The following is a 19,231-nucleotide window of genomic DNA, read 5'->3' on the forward strand; positions in this document are numbered from 1 at the left end:
GTATGCTGCTGCCTAACATAGTGGGATGCAGGGTGGTATGCTGCTGCCTAACAGTAGGATACAGGGTGGTATGCTGCTGCCTAACATAGTGGGATACAGGGTGGTATGCTGCTGCCTAACATAGTGGGATGCAGGGTGGTATGCTGCTGCCTAACAGTAGGATGCAGGGTGGTATGCTGCTGCCTAACAGTGGGATGCAGGGTGGTATGCTGCTGCCTAACAGTGGGATGCAGGGTGGTATGCTGCTGCCTAACATAGTGGGATGCAGGGTGGTATGCTGCTGCCTAACATAGTGGGATACAGGGTGGTATGCTGCTGCCTAACATAGTGGGATGCAGGGTGGTATGCTGCTGCCTAACAGTAGGATGCAGGGTGGTATGCTGCTGCCTAACAGTGGGATGCAGGGTGGTATGCTGCTGCCTAACAGTGGGATGCAGGGTGGTATGCTGCTGCCTAACATAGTGGGATGCAGGGTGGTATGCTGCTGCCTAACATAGTGGGATGCAGGGTGGTATGCTGCTGCCTAACATAGTGGGATGCAGGGTGGTATGCTGCTACCTAACATAGTGGGATGCAGGGTGGTATGCTGCTGCCTAACATAGTGGGATGCAGGGTGGTATGCTGCTGTCTAACATAGTGGGATGCAGGGTGGTATGCTGCTACCTAACAGTAGGATGCAGGGTGGTATGCTGCTGCCTAAATAGTGGGATACAGGGTGGTCTGCTACTGGTTAACATAGTGGGATGCAGGGTGGTATGCTGCTACCTAACATAGTGGGATGCAGGGTGGTATGCTGCTACCTAACAGTAGGATGCAGGGTGGTATGCTGCTGCCTAACATAGTGGGATACAGGGTGGTCTGCTACTGGTTAACATAGTGGGATGCAGGGTGGTATGCTGCTACCTAACAGTAGGATGCAGGGTGGTATGCTGCTGCCTAATAGTGGGATACAGGGTGGTATGCTGCTGCCTAACAGTAGGATACAGGGTGGTATGCTGCTGCCTAACAGTAGGATACAGGGTGGTATGCTGCTGCCTAACAGTAGGATGCAGGGTGGTATGCTGCTGCCTAACATAGTGGGATGCAGGGTGGTATGCTGCTGCCTAACAGTAGGATACAGGGTGGTATGCTGCTGCCTAACATAGTGGGATGCAGGGTGGTATGCTGCTGCCTAACATAGTGGGATGCAGGGTGGTATGCTGCTGCCTAACATAGTGGGATGCAGGGTGGTATGCTGCTACCTAACATAGTGGGATGCAGGGTGGTATGCTGCTGCCTAACAGTGGGATGCAGGGTGGTATGCTGCTGCCTAACATAGTGGGATGCAGGGTGGTATGCTGCTGCCTAACATAGTGGGATGCAGGGTGGTATGCTGCTACCTAACAGTAGGATGCAGGGTGGTATGCTGCTGCTAACATAGTGGGATGCAGGGTGGTATGCTGCTGCCTAACATAGTAGGATGCAGGGTGGTATGCTGCTGCCTAACATAGTGGGATGCAGGGTGGTATGCTGCTGCCTAACAGTGGGATGCAGGGTGGTATGCTGCTGCCTAACATAGTGGGATGCAGGGTGGTATGCTGCTGCCTAACATAGTAGGATGCAGGGTGGTATGCTGCTGCCTAACATAGTGGGATGCAGGGTGGTATGCTGCTGCTAACAGTAGGATGCAGGGTGGTATGCTGCTGCCTAACAGTGGGATGCAGGGTGGTATGCTGCTGCCTAACAGTGGGATGCAGGGTGGTATGCTGCTGCCTAACATAGTGGGATGCAGGGTGGTATGCTGCTGCCTAACATAGTGGGATGCAGGGTGGTATGCTGCTGCCTAACATAGCAGGATGCAGGGTGGTATGCTGCTGCCTAACATAGTGGGATGCAGGGTGGTATGCTGCTACCTAACATAGTGGGATGCAGGGTGGTATGCTGCTGCCTAACATAGTGGGATGCAGGGTGGTATGCTGCTGTCTAACATAGTGGGATGCAGGGTGGTATGCTGCTACCTAACAGTAGGATGCAGGGTGGTATGCTGCTGCCTAATAGTGGGATACAGGGTGGTCTGCTACTGGTTAACATAGTGGGATGCAGGGTGGTATGCTGCTGCCTAACATAGTGGGATGCAGGGTGTTATGCTGCTACCTAACAGTAGGATGCAGGGTGGTATGCTGCTGCCTAACATAGTGGGATACAGGGTGGTCTGCTACTGGTTAACATAGTGGGATGCAGGGTGGTATGCTGCTACCTAACAGTAGGATGCAGGGTGGTATGCTGCTGCCTAACAGTGGGATACAGGGTGGTATGCTGCTGCCTAACAGTAGGATACAGGGTGGTATGCTGCTGCCTAACAGTAGGATACAGGGTGGTATGCTGCTGCCTAACAGTAGGATGCAGGGTGGTATGCTGCTGCCTAACATAGTGGGATGCAGGGTGGTATGCTGCTGCCTAACAGTAGGATACAGGGTGGTATGCTGCTGCCTAACATAGTGGGATGCAGGGTGGTATGCTGCTGCCTAACATAGTGGGATGCAGGGTGGTATGCTGCTGCCTAACATAGTAGGATGCAGGGTGGTATGCTGCCTAACATAGTGGGATGCAGGGTGGTATGCTGCTGCCTAACATAGTGGGATGCAGGGTGGTATGCTGCTGCCTAACATAGTGGGATGCAGGGTGGTATGCTGCTGCCTAACATAGTAGGATGCAGGGTGGTATGCTGCTGCCTAACATAGTGGGATGCAGGGTGGTATGCTGCTGTCTAACATAGTAGGATGCAGGGTGGTATGCTGCTGCCTAACATAGTGGGATGCAGGGTGGTATGCTGCTGCCTAACATAGTGGGATGCAGGGTGGTATGCAGGGTGGTCTGCTGCTGCCTAACATAGTAGGATGCAGGGTGGTATGCTGCTGCCTAACATAGTGGGATGCAGGGTGGTATGCTGCTGCCTAACATAGTGGGATGCAGGGTGGTATGCTGCTGCCTAACATAGTGGGATGCAGGGTGGTATGCTGCTGCCTAACATAGTGGGATGCAGGGTGGTATGCTGCTGCCTGACATAGTGGGATGCAGGGTGGTATGCTGCTGCCTAACATAGTGGGATGCAGGGTGGTATGCTGCTACCTAACATAGTGGGATGCAGGGTGGTATGCTGCTACCTAACAGTGGGATGCAGGGTGGTATGCTGCTGCCTGACATAGTGGGATGCAGGGTGGTATGCTGCTACCTAACATAGTGGGATGCAGGGTGGTATGCTGCTAACATAGTGGGATGCAGGGTGGTATGCTGCCTAACATAGTAGGATGCAGGGTGGTAACCTAACAGTAGGATGCAGGGTGGTATGCTGCTACCTAACATAGTGGGATACAGGGTGGTATGCTGCTGCCTAACATAGTGGGATGCAGGGTGGTATGCAGGGTGGTCTGCTGCTGCCTAACATAGTAGGATGCAGGGTGGTATGCTGCTGCCTAACATAGTGGGATGCAGGGTGGTATGCTGCTGCCTAACATAGTGGGATGCAGGGTGGTATGCTGCTGCCTAACATAGTGGGATGCAGGGTGGTATGCTGCTGCCTAACATAGTGGGATGCAGGGTGGTATGCTGCTGCCTAACATAGTGGGATGCAGGGTGGTATGCTGCTGCCTAACATAGTGGGATGCAGGGTGGTATGCTGCTGCCTAACATAGTGGGATGCAGGGTGGTATGCTGCTGCCTAACATAGTAGGATGCAGGGTGGTATGCTGCTGCCCTAACATAGTAGGATGCAGGGTGGTATGCTGCTACCTAACATAGTGGGATGCAGGGTGGTATGCTGCTACCTAACAGTGGGATGCAGGGTGGTATGCTGCTGCCTAACATAGTGGGATGCAGGGTGGTATGCAGGGTGGTATGCTGCTGCTGCTGCCTAACATAGTGGGATGCAGGGTGGTATGCTGCTGCCTAACAGTGGGATGCAGGGTGGTATGCTGCTGCCTAACATAGTGGGATGCAGGGTGGTATCCTGCTGCCCTAACATAGTGGGATGCAGGGTGGTATTCTGCTGCCTAACATAGTGGGATGCAGGGTGGTATGCTGCTACCTAACAGTGGGATGCAGGGTGGTATGCTGCTGCCTGACAAAGTGGGATGCAGGGTGGTATGCTGCTACCTAACATAGTGGGATGCAGGGTGGTATGCTGCTACCTAACAGTAGGATGCAGGGTGGTATGCTGCCTAACATAGTGGGATGCAGGGTGGTATGCTGCTACCTAACAGTAGGATGCAGGGTGGTATGCTGCTACCTAACATAGTGGGATACAGGGTGGTATGCTGCTACCTAACATAGTGGGATGCAGGGTGGTATGCTGCTGCCTAACAGTAGGATACAGGGTGGTCTGCTGCTGCCTAACAGTAGGATACAGGGTGGTATGCTGCTGCCTAACAGTAGGATGCAGGGTGGTATGCTGCTGCCTAACATAGTGGGATGCAGGGTGGTATGCTGCTGCCTAACAGTAGGATACAGGGTGGTATGCTGCTGCCTAACATAGTGGGATACAGGGTGGTATGCTGCTGCCTAACATAGTGGGATGCAGGGTGGTATGCTGCTGCCTAACAGTAGGATGCAGGGTGGTATGCTGCTGCCTAACAGTGGGATGCAGGGTGGTATGCTGCTGCCTAACATAGTGGGATGCAGGGTGGTATGCTGCTGCCTAACATAGTGGGATGCAGGGTGGTATGCTGCTGCCTAACATAGTGGGATGCAGGGTGGTATGCTGCTACCTAACATAGTGGGATGCAGGGTGGTATGCTGCTGCCTAACATAGTGGGATGCAGGGTGGTATGCTGCTACCTAACAGTAGGATGCAGGGTGGTATGCTGCTGCCTAACAGTGGGATACAGGGTGGTCTGCTACTGGTTAACATAGTGGGATGCAGGGTGGTATGCTGCTGCCTAACATAGTGGGATGCAGGGTGGTATGCTGCTACCTAACAGTAGGATGCAGGGTGGTATGCTGCTGCCTAACATAGTGGGATACAGGGTGGTCTGCTACTGGTTAACATAGTGGGATGCAGGGTGGTATGCTGCTACCTAACAGTAGGATGCAGGGTGGTATGCTGCTGCCTAATAGTGGGATACAGGGTGGTATGCTGCTGCCTAACAGTAGGATACAGGGTGGTATGCTGCTGCCTAACAGTAGGATACAGGGTGGTATGCTGCTGCCTAACAGTAGGATGCAGGGTGGTATGCTGCTGCCTAACATAGTGGGATGCAGGGTGGTATGCTGCTGCCTAACATAGTGGGATGCTGCTGCCTAACATAGTAGGATGCAGGGTGGTATGCTGCTGCCTAACATAGTGGGATGCAGGGTGGTATGCTGCTACCTAACATAGTGGGATGCAGGGTGGTATGCTGCTGCCTAACAGTGGGATGCAGGGTGGTATGCTGCTGCCTAACATAGTGGGATGCAGGGTGGTATGCTGCTGCCTAACATAGTGGGATGCAGGGTGGTATGCTGCTGCCTAACATAGTGGGATGCAGGGTGGTATGCTGCTACCCAACAGTAGGATGCAGGGTGGTATGCTGCTACCTAACAGTAGGATGCAGGGTGGTATGCTGCTGCCTAACATAGTGGGATGCAGGGTGGTATGCTGCTACCTAACATAGTGGGATGCAGGGTGGTCTGCTGCTGCCTAACAGTGGGATGCAGGGTGGTATGCTGCTGCCTAACATAGTGGGATGCAGGGTGGTATGCTGCTGCCTAACATAGTAGGATGCAGGGTGGTATGCTGCTGCCTAACATAGTGGGATGCAGGGTGGTATGCAGGGTGGTCTGCTGCTGCCTAACATAGTAGGATGCAGGGTGGTATGCTGCTGCCTAACATAGTGGGATGCAGGGTGGTATGCTGCTGCCTAACATAGTGGGATGCAGGGTGGTATGCTGCTGCCTAACATAGTGGGATGCAGGGTGGTATGCTGCTGCCTAACATAGTGGGATGCAGGGTGGTATGCTGCTGCCTGACATAGTGGGATGCAGGGTGGTATGCTGCTGCCTAACATAGTGGGTTGCAGGGTGGTATGCTGCTACCTAACATAGTGGGATGCAGGGTGGTATGCTGCTACCTAACAGTAGGATGCAGGGTGGTATGCTGCCTAACATAGTGGGATGCAGGGTGGTATGCTGCTGCCTAACAGTAGGATGCAGGGTGGTATGCTGCTACCTAACATAGTAGGATACAGGGTGGTATGCTGCTGCCTAACATAGTGGGATGCAGGGTGGTATGCAGGGTGGTCTGCTGCTGCCTAACATAGTAGGATGCAGGGTGGTATGCTGCTGCCTAACATAGTGGGATGCAGGGTGGTATGCTGCTGCCTAACATAGTGGGATGCAGGGTGGTATGCTGCTGCCTAACATAGTGGGATGCAGGGTGGTATGCTGCTGCCTAACATAGTGGGATGCAGGGTGGTATGCTGCTGCCTAACATAGTGGGATGCAGGGTGGTATGCTGCTGCCTAACATAGTGGGATGCAGGGTGGTATGCTGCTGCCTAACATAGTGGGATGCAGGGTGGTATGCTGCTGCCTAACATAGTAGGATGCAGGGTGGTATGCTGCTGCCTAACATAGTAGGATGCAGGGTGGTATGCTGCTACCTAACATAGTGGGATGCAGGGTGGTATGCTGCTACCTAACATAGTGGGATGCAGGGTGGTATGCTGCTGCCTAACATAGTGGGATGCAGGGTGGTATGCAGGGTGGTATGCTGCTGCCTAACATAGTGGGATGCAGGGTGGTATGCTGCTACCTAACAGTGGGATGCAGGGTGGTATGCTGCTGCCTAACATAGTGGGATGCAGGGTGGTATTCTGCTGCCTAACATAGTGGGATGCAGGGTGGTATTCTGCTGCCTAACATAGTGGGATGCAGGGTGGTATGCTGCTACCTAACATAGTGGGATGCAGGGTGGTATGCTGCTGCCTAACATAGTGGGATGCAGGGTGGTATGCTGCTGCCTAACATAGTGGGATGCAGGGTGGTATGCTGCTGCCTAACATAGTGGGATGCAGGGTGGTATGCTGCTACCTAACAGTGGGATGCAGGGTGGTATGCTGCTGCCTAACATAGTGGGATGCAGGGTGGTATGCTGCTGCCTAACATAGTGGGATGCAGGGTGGTATGCTGCTGCCTAACATAGTGGGATGCAGGGTGGTATGCTGCTGCCTAACATAGTGGGATGCAGGGTGGTATGCTGCTACCTAACAGTGGGATGCAGGGTGGTATGCTGCTGCCTAACATAGTGGGATGCAGGGTGGTATGCTGCTGCCTAAATGTAAAATGCAGATGTATTCAACACCTGACAGGATCTTTTAATGTGCATGATTGAGACATTGTTAATGAAACTCTCAGACAACAGCAGAGGACAGTGTTTTCTATGTAGGTGAAAGGGAATGCTGTTTCGGTCCACACCAACCCCATAGCTCCATATTGTGATAGAATAGCCATGCAGAGGCAGTTGTAATACGGACTGAAAGGCAGAGTCTCTCCAACGTTATCCATGTACAATTAAGAGAATTGAGCAAGGGTTCAGGGCTCGTTGTCAAGGACAACCTACGCAGAGGAACCTCTCCTAGCATTCCCCTACACACACACCACTCAATACCCTACCTGATTACCATGGCAACGCTCAACGCCACATCAACGGAGAGAGAGAGTGAAAGAGGAAATTCCTCAAAACAAACCATTAAAAGATGAAAAGGCAAAAGAACCAAGCAGATAAGCTGACAGAATGTAGAGGGGTGGGGAGCTGGTCCTCCTTTACAAAGCTGACAGAATGTAGAGGGGTGGGGAGCTGGTCCTCCTTTACAAAGCTGACAGAATGTAGAGGGGTGGGGAGCTGGTCCTCCTTTACAAAGCTGACAGAATGTAGAGGGGTGGGGAGCTGGTCCTCCTTTACAAAGCTGACAGAATGTAGAGGGGTGGGGAGCTGGTCCTCCTTTACAAAGCTGACAGAATGTAGAGGGGCGGGGATCTGGTCCTCCTTTACAAAGCTGACAGAATGTAGAGGGGTGGGGATCTGGTCCTCCTTTACAAAGCTGACAGAATGTAGAGGGGTGGGGAGCTGGTCCTCCTTTACAAAGCTGACAGAATGTAGAGGGCGGGGAGCTGGTCCTCCTTTACAAAGCTGACAGAATGTAGAGGGGTGGGGAGCTGGTCCTCCTTTACAAAGCTGACAGAATGTAGAGGGGTGGGGAGCTGGTCCTCCTTTACAAAGCTGACAGAATGTAGAGGGTGGGGAGCTGGTCCTCCTTTACAAAGCTGACAGAATGTAGAGGGGTGGGGAGCTGGTCCTCCTTTACAAAACTGACAGAATGTAGAGGGGTGGGGAGCTGGTCATGATTCTCCTTTACAAAGCTGACAGAATGTAGAGGGTGGGGATCTGGTCCTACTTTACAAAGCTGACAGAATGTAGAGGGGTGGGGAGCTGGTCCTCCTTTACAAAGCTGACAGAATGTAGAGGGGTGGGGAGCTGGTCCTGATTCTCCTTTACAAAGCTGACAGAATGTAGAGGGGTGGGGAGCTGGTCCTCCTTTACAAAGCTGACAGAATGTAGAGGGGTGGGGATCTGGTCCTCCTTTACAAAGCTGACAGAATGTAGAGGGGTGGGGAGCTGGTCCTCCTTTACAAAGCTGACAGAATGTAGAGGGGTGGGGAGCTGGTCCTGATTCTCCTTTACAAAGCTGACAGAATGTAGAGGGTGGGAGCTGGTCCTGATTCTCCTTTACAAAGCTGACAGAATGTAGAGGGGTGGGGAGCTGGTCCTCCTTTACAAAGCTGACAGAATGTAGAGGGGTGGGGAGCTGGTCCTCCTTTACAATGCTGACAGAATGTAGAGGGGTGGGGAGCTGGTCCTCCTTTACAAAGCTGACAGAATGTAGAGGGGGTGGGGAGCTGGTCCTCCTTTACAAAGCTGACAGAATGTAGAGGGGTGGGAGCTGGTCCTCCTTTACAAAGCTGACAGAATGTAGAGGGGTGGGGAGCTGGTCCTCCTTTACAAAGCTGACAGAATGTAGAGGGTGGGGAGCTGGTCCTCCTTTACAAAGCTGACAGAATGTAGAGGGTGGGGAGCTGGTCCTCCTTTACAAAGCTGACAGAATGTAGAGGGTGGGGAGCTGGTCCTCCTTTACAAAGCTGACAGAATGTAGAGGGGTGGGGAGCTGGTCCTGATTCTCCTTTACAAAGCTGACAGAATGTAGAGGGGTGGGGAGCTGGTCCTGATTCTCCTTTACAAAGCTGACAGAATGTAGAGGGGTGGGGAGCTGGTCCTCCTTTACAAAGCTGACAGAATGTAGAGGGGCGGGGAGCTGGTCCTCCTTTACAAAGCTGACAGAATGTAGAGGGGTGGGGAGCTGGTCCTCCTTTACAAAGCTGACAGAATGTAGAGGGGTGGGGAGCTGGTCCTCCTTTACAAAGCTGACAGAATGTAGAGGGGCGGGGAGCTGGTCCTCCTTTACAAAGCTGACAGAAGGTAGAGGGGTGGGGACAGGAACTAATGGGGCAACAGGAACTAATGGGGATCCATAACAAACCCCAGGAAGAGTAGCTGCTGCCTTGGCAGGAACTAATGGGAATCCATAATAAACCCCAGGAAGAGTAGCTGCTGTCTTGGCAGGAACTAATGGGGATCCATAATAAACCCCATGAAGAGTAGCTGCTGCCTTGGCAGGAACTAATGGGGATCCATAATAAACCCCATGAAGAGTAGCTGCTGCCTTGGCAGGAACTAATGGGGATCCATAATATACCCCAGGAAGAGTAGCTGCTGCCTTGGCACGAACTAATGGGGATCCATAATAAACCCCAGGAAGAGTAGCTGCTGCCTTGGCAGGAACTAATGGGGATCCATAACAAACCCCAGAAAGAGGAGGAAGAGGAGGAGGAGGGAGGGGGTGGTGGTGGTGGTAGTAGTAGCGGTATTAGTAGTAGTAGTAGTGGTAGTAATAGCAGTAGTAATAGTAGTAGTAGTAGTGGTAGTAGTAGTGGTAGTAGTAGTAGTAGTAGTAATGGTAATGGTAGTAGTAGTAGTAGTAGTAGTGGTAGTAGTAGTAGTAGTAGTAGTGGTAGTAGTAGTAGTAGTAGTAGTAGTAGTAGCAGTAGTAGTGGTAGCTGGAGGAACGAGGATGAGGATGAATGAGGATGAGGATGAATGAGGATGAGGATCCATAATAATGTGGTAACATACTCGTCCATCAGATCCTCTCCATTGATGTAGCGGAGGCTCTTGAGGAAGGACAGGGAGCCCAGCGTCTGAGAGTGTCTGATTCTCACGTAGCCAGTCACTGTCTGGATCAATCCCATGAAACTCTCCAGCTCAGACACTATGTTCTCTAGAGGAGGGGAGGAGACAGGAGTTAGGTTAGGATCGTAGCCTGTCACTGTCTGGATCAATCCCATGAAACTCTCCAGCTCAGACACTATGTTCTCTAGAGGAGGGGAGGAGACAGGAGTTAGGTTAGGATCGTAGCCTGTCACTGTCTGGATCAATCCCATGAAACTCTCCAGCTCAGACACTATGTTCTCTAGAGGAGGGGAGGAGACAGGAGTTAGGTTAGGATCGTTGCCTGTCACTGTTCTCTAGAGGAGGAGACAGGAGTTAGGATCGTTGCCTGTAACTGTTCTCTAGAGGAGGAGACAGGAGTTAGGATCGTTGCCTGTCACTGTTCTCTAGAGGAGGAGACAGGAGTTAGGACTGTTCTCTAGTAGGAGGAGACGTTGCCTGTCACTGTTCTCTAGAGGAGGAGACAGGAGTTAGGATCGTTGCCTGTCACTGTTCTCTAGAGGAGGAGAGGAGACAGGAGTTAGGATCGTTGCCTGTCACTGTTCTCTAGAGGAGGTAAGGAGACAGGAGTTAGGATCGTTGCCTCTCACTGTTCCCTACTATAAGGTAGTGATATATAACTGTACTATAACAGGTAGTGATATATAACTGTACTATAACAGGTAGTGATATATAACTGTACTATAACAGGTAGTGATATATAACTGTACTATAACAGGTACTTACGTCCTCTACGGATGTTGATTTGTAGGTTGCCCTTGACGACGGTACATCCCTTCAGAGACTGGGCCGCGTCCACGGAGTCAATGACCTTCTCATCACAGATCTTATCACATAGCCCGTCACACGCGCTGCAGAACATACTGGAGATGGGGGAGAGTGGGACAGGGACAGTGAGACAGACAGAAAACATACCAAGGTATACTGAACTAAAATAGAAACGCAACCAACCATCAACCTGTCACACTGGAGATGGGGGAGAGTGGGACAGGGACAGGGACAGACAGAAAACATACCAAGGTATACTGAACTAAAATAGAAACGCAACCAACCATCAACCTGGTTGGTTTCATAACAGAAGAGCATCTGAGGAAACTATAGAAATATATAAACACAACATGCCAGAATTTCAAATATTCTACTGAGTTACAGTTCATAAGGAAATCAGTGTAATAAATTCATTCGGTCCTAATCTGTGGATTTCACAGGACTGGGAATACAGATCTGCATCTGTTGGTCAAAGAGAACAGTTTAAAACAGATGGGGGTGTGGATCAGAAAACCAGTCAGTATCTGGTGTGGATCAGAAAACCAGTCAGTATCTGGTGTGGATCAGAAAACCAGTCAGTATCTGGTGTGGATCAGAAAACCAGTCAGTATCTGGTGTGGATCAGAAAACCAGTCAGTATCTGGTGTGGATCAGAAAACCAGTCAGTATCTGGTGTGGATCAGAAAACCAGTCAGTATCTGGTGTGGATCAGAAAACCAGTCAGTATCTGGTGTGGATCAGAAAACCAGTCAGTATCTGGTGTGGATCAGAAAACCAGTCAGTATCTGGTGTGGATCAGAAAACCAGTCAGTATCTGGTGTGGATCAGAAAACCTGTCAGTATCTGGTGTGGATCAGAAAACCAGTCAGTATCTGGTGTGGATCAGAAAACCAGTCAGTATCTGGTGTGGATCAGAAAACCAGTCAGTATCTGGTGTGGATCAGAAAACCAGTCAGTATCTGGTGTGGATCAGAAAACCAGTCAGTATCTGGTGTGGATCAGAACACCAGTCAGTATCTGGTGTGGATCAGAAAACCAGTCAGTATCTGGTGTGGATCAGAAAACCTGTCAGTATCTGGTGTGGATCAGAAAACCAGTCAGTATCTGGTGTGGATCAGAAAACCAGTCAGTATCTGGTGTGGATCAGAAAACCAGTCAGTATCTGGTGTGGATCAGAACACCAGTCAGTATCTGGTGTGGATCAGAAAACCAGTCAGTATCTGGTGTGGATCAGAAAACCAGTCAGTATCTGGTGTGGATCAGAAAACCAGTCAGTATCTGGTGTGGATCAGAAAACCAGTCAGTATCTGGTGTGGATCAGAAAACCAGTCAGTATCTGGTGTGGATCAGACAACCAGTCAGTATCTGGTGTGGATCAGAAAACCTGTCAGTATCTGGTGTGGATCAGAAAACCAGTCAGTATCTGGTGTGGATCAGAAAACCTGTCAGTATCTGGTGTGGATCAGAAAACCAGTCAGTATCTGGTGTGGATCAGAAAACCTGTCAGTATCTGGTGTGGATCAGAAAACCAGTCAGTATCTGGTGTGGATCAGAAAACCAGTCAGTATCTGGTGTGGATCAGAAAACCAGTCAGTATCTGGTGTGGATCAGAAAACCAGTCAGTATCTGGTGTGGATCAGACAACCAGTCAGTATCTGGTGTGGATCAGAAAACCTGTCAGTATCTGGTGTGGATCAGAAAACCAGTCAGTATCTGGTGTGGATCAGAAAACCAGTCAGTATCTGGTGTGGATCAGACAACCAGTCAGTATCTGGTGTGGATCAGAAAACCAGTCAGTATCTGGTGTGACCACCGTTTGCCTCGTGCACAACTCCTTCACATAGAGTTGATCAGGCTGTTGACTGACCACCGTTTGCCTCGTGCAGCGCGACACATCTCCTTCACAGAGTTTTAAAAAAAACATGTATTTCACCTTTATTTGACCAGGTAGGCCAGTTGAGAACACCTTTATTTAACCAGGTAAGCTAGTTGAGAACAGCTTTATCTAACCAGGTAAGCTAGTTGAGAACACCTTTATTTGACCAGGTAGGCCAGTTGAGAACACCTTTATTTAACCAGGTAGGCTAGTTGAGAACACCTTTATTTAACCAGGTAGGCTAGTTGAGAACACCTTTATTTAACCAGGTAGGCTAGTTGAGAACACCTTTATTTAACCAGGTAAGCTAGTTGAGAACACCTTTATTTAACCAGGTAGGCTAGTTGAGAACACCTTTATTTAACCAGGTAGGCTAGTTGAGAACACCTTTATTTAACCAGGTAGGCTAGTTGAGAACACCTTTATTTAACCAGGTAGGCTAGTTGAGAACACCTTTATTTAACCAGGTAGGCTAGTTGAGAACACCTTTATTTAACCAGGTAGGCTAGTTGAGAACACCTTTATTTAACCAGGTAGGCCAGTTGAGAACACCTTTATTTAACCAGGTAGGCTAGTTGAGAACACCTTTATTTAACCAGGTAGGCTAGTTGAGAACACCTTTATTTAACCAGGTAGGCTAGTTGAGAACACCTTTATTTAACCAGGTAGGCAAGTTGAGAACACCTTTATTTAACCAGGTAGTTGAGAACACCTTTATTTAACCAGGTAGGCTAGTTGAGAACACCTTTATTTAACCAGGTAGGCCAGTTGAGAACACCTTTATTTAACCAGGTAGGCAAGTTGAGAACACCTTTATTTAACCAGGTAGGCTAGTTGAGAACAGGCCAGTTGAGAACACCTTTATTTAACCAGGTAAGCTAGTTGAGAACACCTTTATTTAACCAGGTAGGCTAGTTGAGAACACCTTTATTTAACCAGGTAGGCTAGTTGAGAACACCTTTATTTAACCAGGTAGGCTAGTTGAGAACACCTTTATTTAACCAGGTAGGCTAGTTGAGAACACCTTTATTTAACCAGGTAGGCTAGTTGAGAACACCTTTATTTAACCAGGTCGGCCAGTTGAGAACACCTTTATTTAACCAGGTAGGCAAGTTGAGAACACCTTTATTTAACCAGGTCGGCCAGTTGAGAACACCTTTATTTAACCAGGTAAGCTAGTTGAGAACACCTTTATTTAACCAGGTAAGCTAGTTGAGAACACCTTTATTTAACCAGGTAAGCTAGTTGAGAACACCTTTATTTAACCAGGTAAGCTAGTTGAGAACACCTTTATTTAACCAGGTAGGCTAGTTGAGAACAACACCCTTATTTAACCAGGTAAGCTAGTTGAGAACACCTTTATTTAACCAGGTAGTTGAGAACACCTTTATTTAACCTAGTTGAGAACACCTTTATTTAACCAGGTAAGCAGTTGAGAACACCTTTATTTAACCAGGTAAGCTAGTTGAGAACACCTTTATTTAACCAGGTAGGCTAGTTGAGAACACCTTTATTTAACCAGGTAAGCCAGTTGAGAACACCTTTATTTAACCAGGTAGGCTAGTTGAGAACACCTTTATTTAACCAGGTAAGCTAGTTGAGAACACCTTTATTTAACCAGGTAAGCTAGTTGAGAACACCTTTATTTAACCTTTATTTAACCAGGTAAGCTAGTTGAGAACACCTTTATTTAACCAGGTAGGCTAGTTGAGAACACCTTTATTTAACCAGGTAGGCTAGTTGAGAACACCTTTATTTAACCAGGTAAGCTAGTTGAGAACACCTTTATTTAACCAGGTAGGCTAGTTGAGAACACCTTTATTTAACCAGGTAAGCTAGTTGAGAACACCTTTATTTAACCAGGTAGGCCAGTTGAGAACACCTTTATTTAACCAGGTAGGCTAGTTGAGAACACCTTTATTTAACCAGGTAAGCTAGTTGAGAACACCTTTATTTAACCAGGTAAGCTAGTTGAGAACACCTTTATTTAACCAGGTAAGCTAGTTGAGAACACCTTTATTTAACCAGGTAAGCTAGTTGAGAACACCTTTATTTAACCAGGTAGGCTAGTTGAGAACACCTTTATTTAACCAGGTAGGCCAGTTGAGAACACCTTTATTTAACCAGGTAGGCCAGTTGAGAACACCTTTATTTAACCAGGTAGGCTAGTTGAGAACACCTTTATTTAACCAGGTAGGCCAGTTGAGAACACCTTTATTTGACCAGGTAGGCCAGTTGAGAACACCTTTATTTGACCAGGTAGGCCAGTTGAGAACACCTTTATTTAACCAGGTAGGCTAGTTGAGAACACCTTTATTTAACCAGGTAGGCTAGTTGAGAACACCTTTATTTAACCAGGTAGGCTAGTTGAGAACACCTTTATTTAACCAGGTAAGCTAGTTGAGAACAAGTTCTCATTTACAACTGCGACCTGGCCAAGATAAAGCAAAGCAGTTCGACACATACAACAACACAGAGTTACACATGGAATAAACAAAACATACCGTCAATAATACAGTAGAACAAAAGAAAACAAAAAGTCTATATACAGTGAGTGCAAATGAGGTAAGTTAAGGAAATAAATAGGCCATGGTGGCGAAGTAATTACAATATAGCAATTAAACACTGGAATGGTAGATCGGCAGAAGATGAATGTGCAGGTAGAGATACTGGGGTGCAAAGGAGCAAAGTAAATAAATAAATAAATACAGTATGGGGATGAGGTAGGTAGATAGATGGGCTGTTTACAGATGGGCTATGAACAGGTGCATTGATCTGTAAGCTGCTCTGACAGCTGGTGCTTAAAGCTAGTGAGGGAGATGTGAGTCTCCAGCTTCAGAGATTTTTTGCAATTCGTTCCAGTCATTGGCAGCAGAGAACTGGAAGGAAAGACGACCAAAGGAGGAATTGGCTTTGGGGGTGACCAGTGAGATATACCTGCTGGAGCGCGTGCTACGAGTGGGTGCTGCTATGGTGACCAGTGAGCTGAGATAAGGCGGGGCTTTACCTAGCAGAGACTTATAGATGACCTGTAGCCAGTGAGTTTGGCGACGAGTATGAAGCGAGGGCCAACCAACGAGAGTGTACAGGTTGCAGTGGTGGGTAGTATATGGGGCTTTGGTGACAAAACGGATGGCACTGTGATAGACTGCATCCAGTTTGTTGAGTAGAGTGTTGGAGGCTATTTTATAGATGACACCACCGAAGTCTAGGATCGGTAGCGTGGTCAGTTTCACGAGGGTATGTTTGGCAGCATGAGTTAATCAGGATCTCGTCATGGTATCTCTGTGCATTCAATTTACCCATAACCCCATGGGGCACTATGTTCACATCAGCAGACTGCTCGCCCACACCTTGTCTGCCATCTGCCCGGTACAGTTCAAACCCGGGATTCACCCCGGAAGAGCACATTTCTCCAGCGTGCCAGTGGCCATCGAAGGTGAGCATTTGCCCACTGAAGCCGGTTACGGCGACGAATACTCCATCCGCTGTGCCTTCAACCGGCCTCCGTCTGAGCAGACCCCCCCTGCCACCCCCGGGCTACTAACTTTAAACGCCGTGTCGCCCGCGTGCGTAGTGGCGGCTTCCCTGTTCCATCTACTGCTGCCCCCTGGACACTGTGATCACTTGGCTACATGCTGATGCCTGCTGGACTGTCCATTAATCACGGTACTCCATTCTGTTTATTTATGTTGTGTCTGTCGGCCCCAGGTGCGAACTCCGGCTCTGTGTGTAGTTAATCCGACCCTCTCTGCCTAGTCATCGCCATTTTACCTGATGTTGTTGTCTCACCTGTTGTTTTAGCTTACCTCTCCCAATTCAACACCTGTGATTACTGTATGCCTCGCTGTATGTCTCTCTCAAATGTCAATATGCCTTGTATACGGTTGTTCAGGTTAGTTATCATTGTTTTAGTTTACAATGGAGCCCCTAGTTCCACTCTTCATACCCTGATTACCTCCTCTGTCCCACCTCCCACACATGCGGTGACCTCACCCATTACAACCAGCATGTCCAGAGATAAAACCTCTCATCATCACCCAGTGCCTGGGCTTACCTCCGCTGTACCCGCACCCCACCATACCCCTGTCTGCACATTATGCCCTGAATATATTCTACCACGCCCAGAAATCTGCTCCTTTTATTCTTTGTCCCCAATGCTCTAGGCGACCAGTTTTGATAGCCTTTAGCCGCACCCTCATACTACTCCTCCTTCTCTGTTCCGCGGGTGATGTGGAGGTAAACCCAGGCCCTGCATGTCCCCAGGCACCCTCATTTGTTGACAGGTCTATACCCAAACAGATAGAACTTCTAATTTAAAAATAATCTCTCCAGAAATACGTCTCTCACTGTTGCCGCCTGCTCCAGAACCCCCTCAGCTCCCAGCTGTGCCCTGGACACCATTTGTGAATTGATCGCCCCCCATCTAGCTTCAGAGTTTGTTAGGTGACCTAAACTGGGATATGCTTAACACCCCGGCAGTCCTACAATCTAAGCTAGATGCCCTCAATCTCACACAAATCATCAAGGAACCCACCAGGTACAACCCAAAATCTGTAAACATGGGCACCCTCATAGACATTATCCTGACCAACTTGCCCTCCAAATACACCTCCGCTGTCTTCAATCAGGATCTCAGCGATCACTGCCTCATTGCCTGTATCCGCTATGGGTCCGCGGTCAAACGACCACCCCTCTTCACTGTCAAACGCTCCCCTAAAACACTTCTGCGAGCAGGCCTTTCTAATCGACCTGGCCCGGGTATCCTGGAAGGACATTGACCTCATCCCGTCAGTTGAGGATGCCTGGTCATTCTTTAAAAGTAACTTCCTCACCATTTTAGATAAGCATGCTCCGTTCAAAAAATGCAGAACCAAGAACAGATACAGCCCTTGGTTCACTCCAGACCTGACTGCCCTCGACCAGCACAAAAACATCCTGTGGCGGACTGCAATAGCATCGAATAGTCCCCGTGATATGCAACTGTTCAGGGAAGTTAGGAACCAATACACGCAGTCAGTCAGGAAAGCTAAGGCCAGCTTCTTCAAGCAGAAGTTTGCATCCTGTAGCTCCAACTCCAAAAAGTTCTGGGACACTGTATAGTCCATGGAGAACAAGAGCACCTCCTCCCAGCTACCCACTGCACTGAGGCTAGGTAACACGGTCTCCACCGATAAATCCATGATTATCGAAAACTTCAACAAGCATTTCTCAACGGCTGGCCATGCCTTCTTCCTGGCTACTCCAACCTCGGCCAACAGCTTCCGACCCATACAAATCAGCTGGGCCTGACAATCTGGAACCTCTATTTCTGAAACTATCCGCTGCCATTGTCGCAACCCCTATTACCAGCCTGTTCAACTTCTCTTTCGTATCATCTGAGATCCCCAAGGATTGGAAAGCTGCCGCAGTCATCCCCCTCTCCAAAGGGGGAGACACCCTGGACCCAAACTGTTACAGACCTATATCCATCCTGCCCTGCCTATCTAAGGTCTTCGAAAGCCAAGTCAACAAACAGATCACGGACCATCTCAAATCCCAACATTCACAAGGCCAGACAGATTACCAGGACGTGTACTCCGAGCATGCGTTGACCAACTGGCAAGTGTCTTCACGGACATTTTCAACCTCTCCCTGTCGGAGTCTGCAATACCAACATGTTTCAAGCAGACTACCATAGTCCCTGTGCCCAAGAACACCGAGGTAACCTGCATAAATTACTACCAACCCTTAGACCCATGTCTGTAGCCATAAAGTGCTTTCAAAGGCTGGTCATGGCTCACATCAACACAATTGTCCCAGAAACCTAGACACACACCAATTTGCATACCACCCCAACAGATCCACAGATGATGCAATCTCTATTGCACTCCACACTGCCTTTCCCACCTGGGCAAAAGGAACACCTACGTGAGAATGATATTCATTGACTACAGCTCAGCGTTCAACACCATAGTGCCCTCAAAGCACATCACTAAGCTAAGGACCCTGGGACTAAACACATCCCTCTGCAACTGGATCTAAAAAAAAATGGAGGTGGTGAGGGTCGCACCCAGGTGGTAAGGGTAGGTAACAACACATCCGCCATGCTGATCCTCAACACTGGGGCCCCTCAGGGGTGCGTTCTCAGACCCCTCCTGTACTCCTGTTCACCCATGATTGAGGGGCCAGGCACGACTCCAACACCATCATTAAGTTTGCTGACGACACAACAGTGGTAGGCCTGATCACCAACTACAAAGAGACAGCCTACAGGGAGGAGGTCAGAGACCTGACAGTGTGGTGCCAGGT

General features: G+C 49.2%; 1 pseudogene; it reads right to left on the minus strand.

The window, feature by feature from the left end:
* LOC135567778 (insulin-like growth factor 1 receptor) overlaps positions 1–19,231 on the minus strand; it is a 58,550-nt pseudogene that overhangs the window by 34,529 nt on the left and 4,790 nt on the right.

Source organism: Oncorhynchus nerka, unplaced genomic scaffold (genome assembly GCF_034236695.1).
Source record: "Oncorhynchus nerka isolate Pitt River unplaced genomic scaffold, Oner_Uvic_2.0 unplaced_scaffold_1807, whole genome shotgun sequence".
Lineage (NCBI taxonomy): Eukaryota > Metazoa > Chordata > Actinopteri > Salmoniformes > Salmonidae > Oncorhynchus > Oncorhynchus nerka.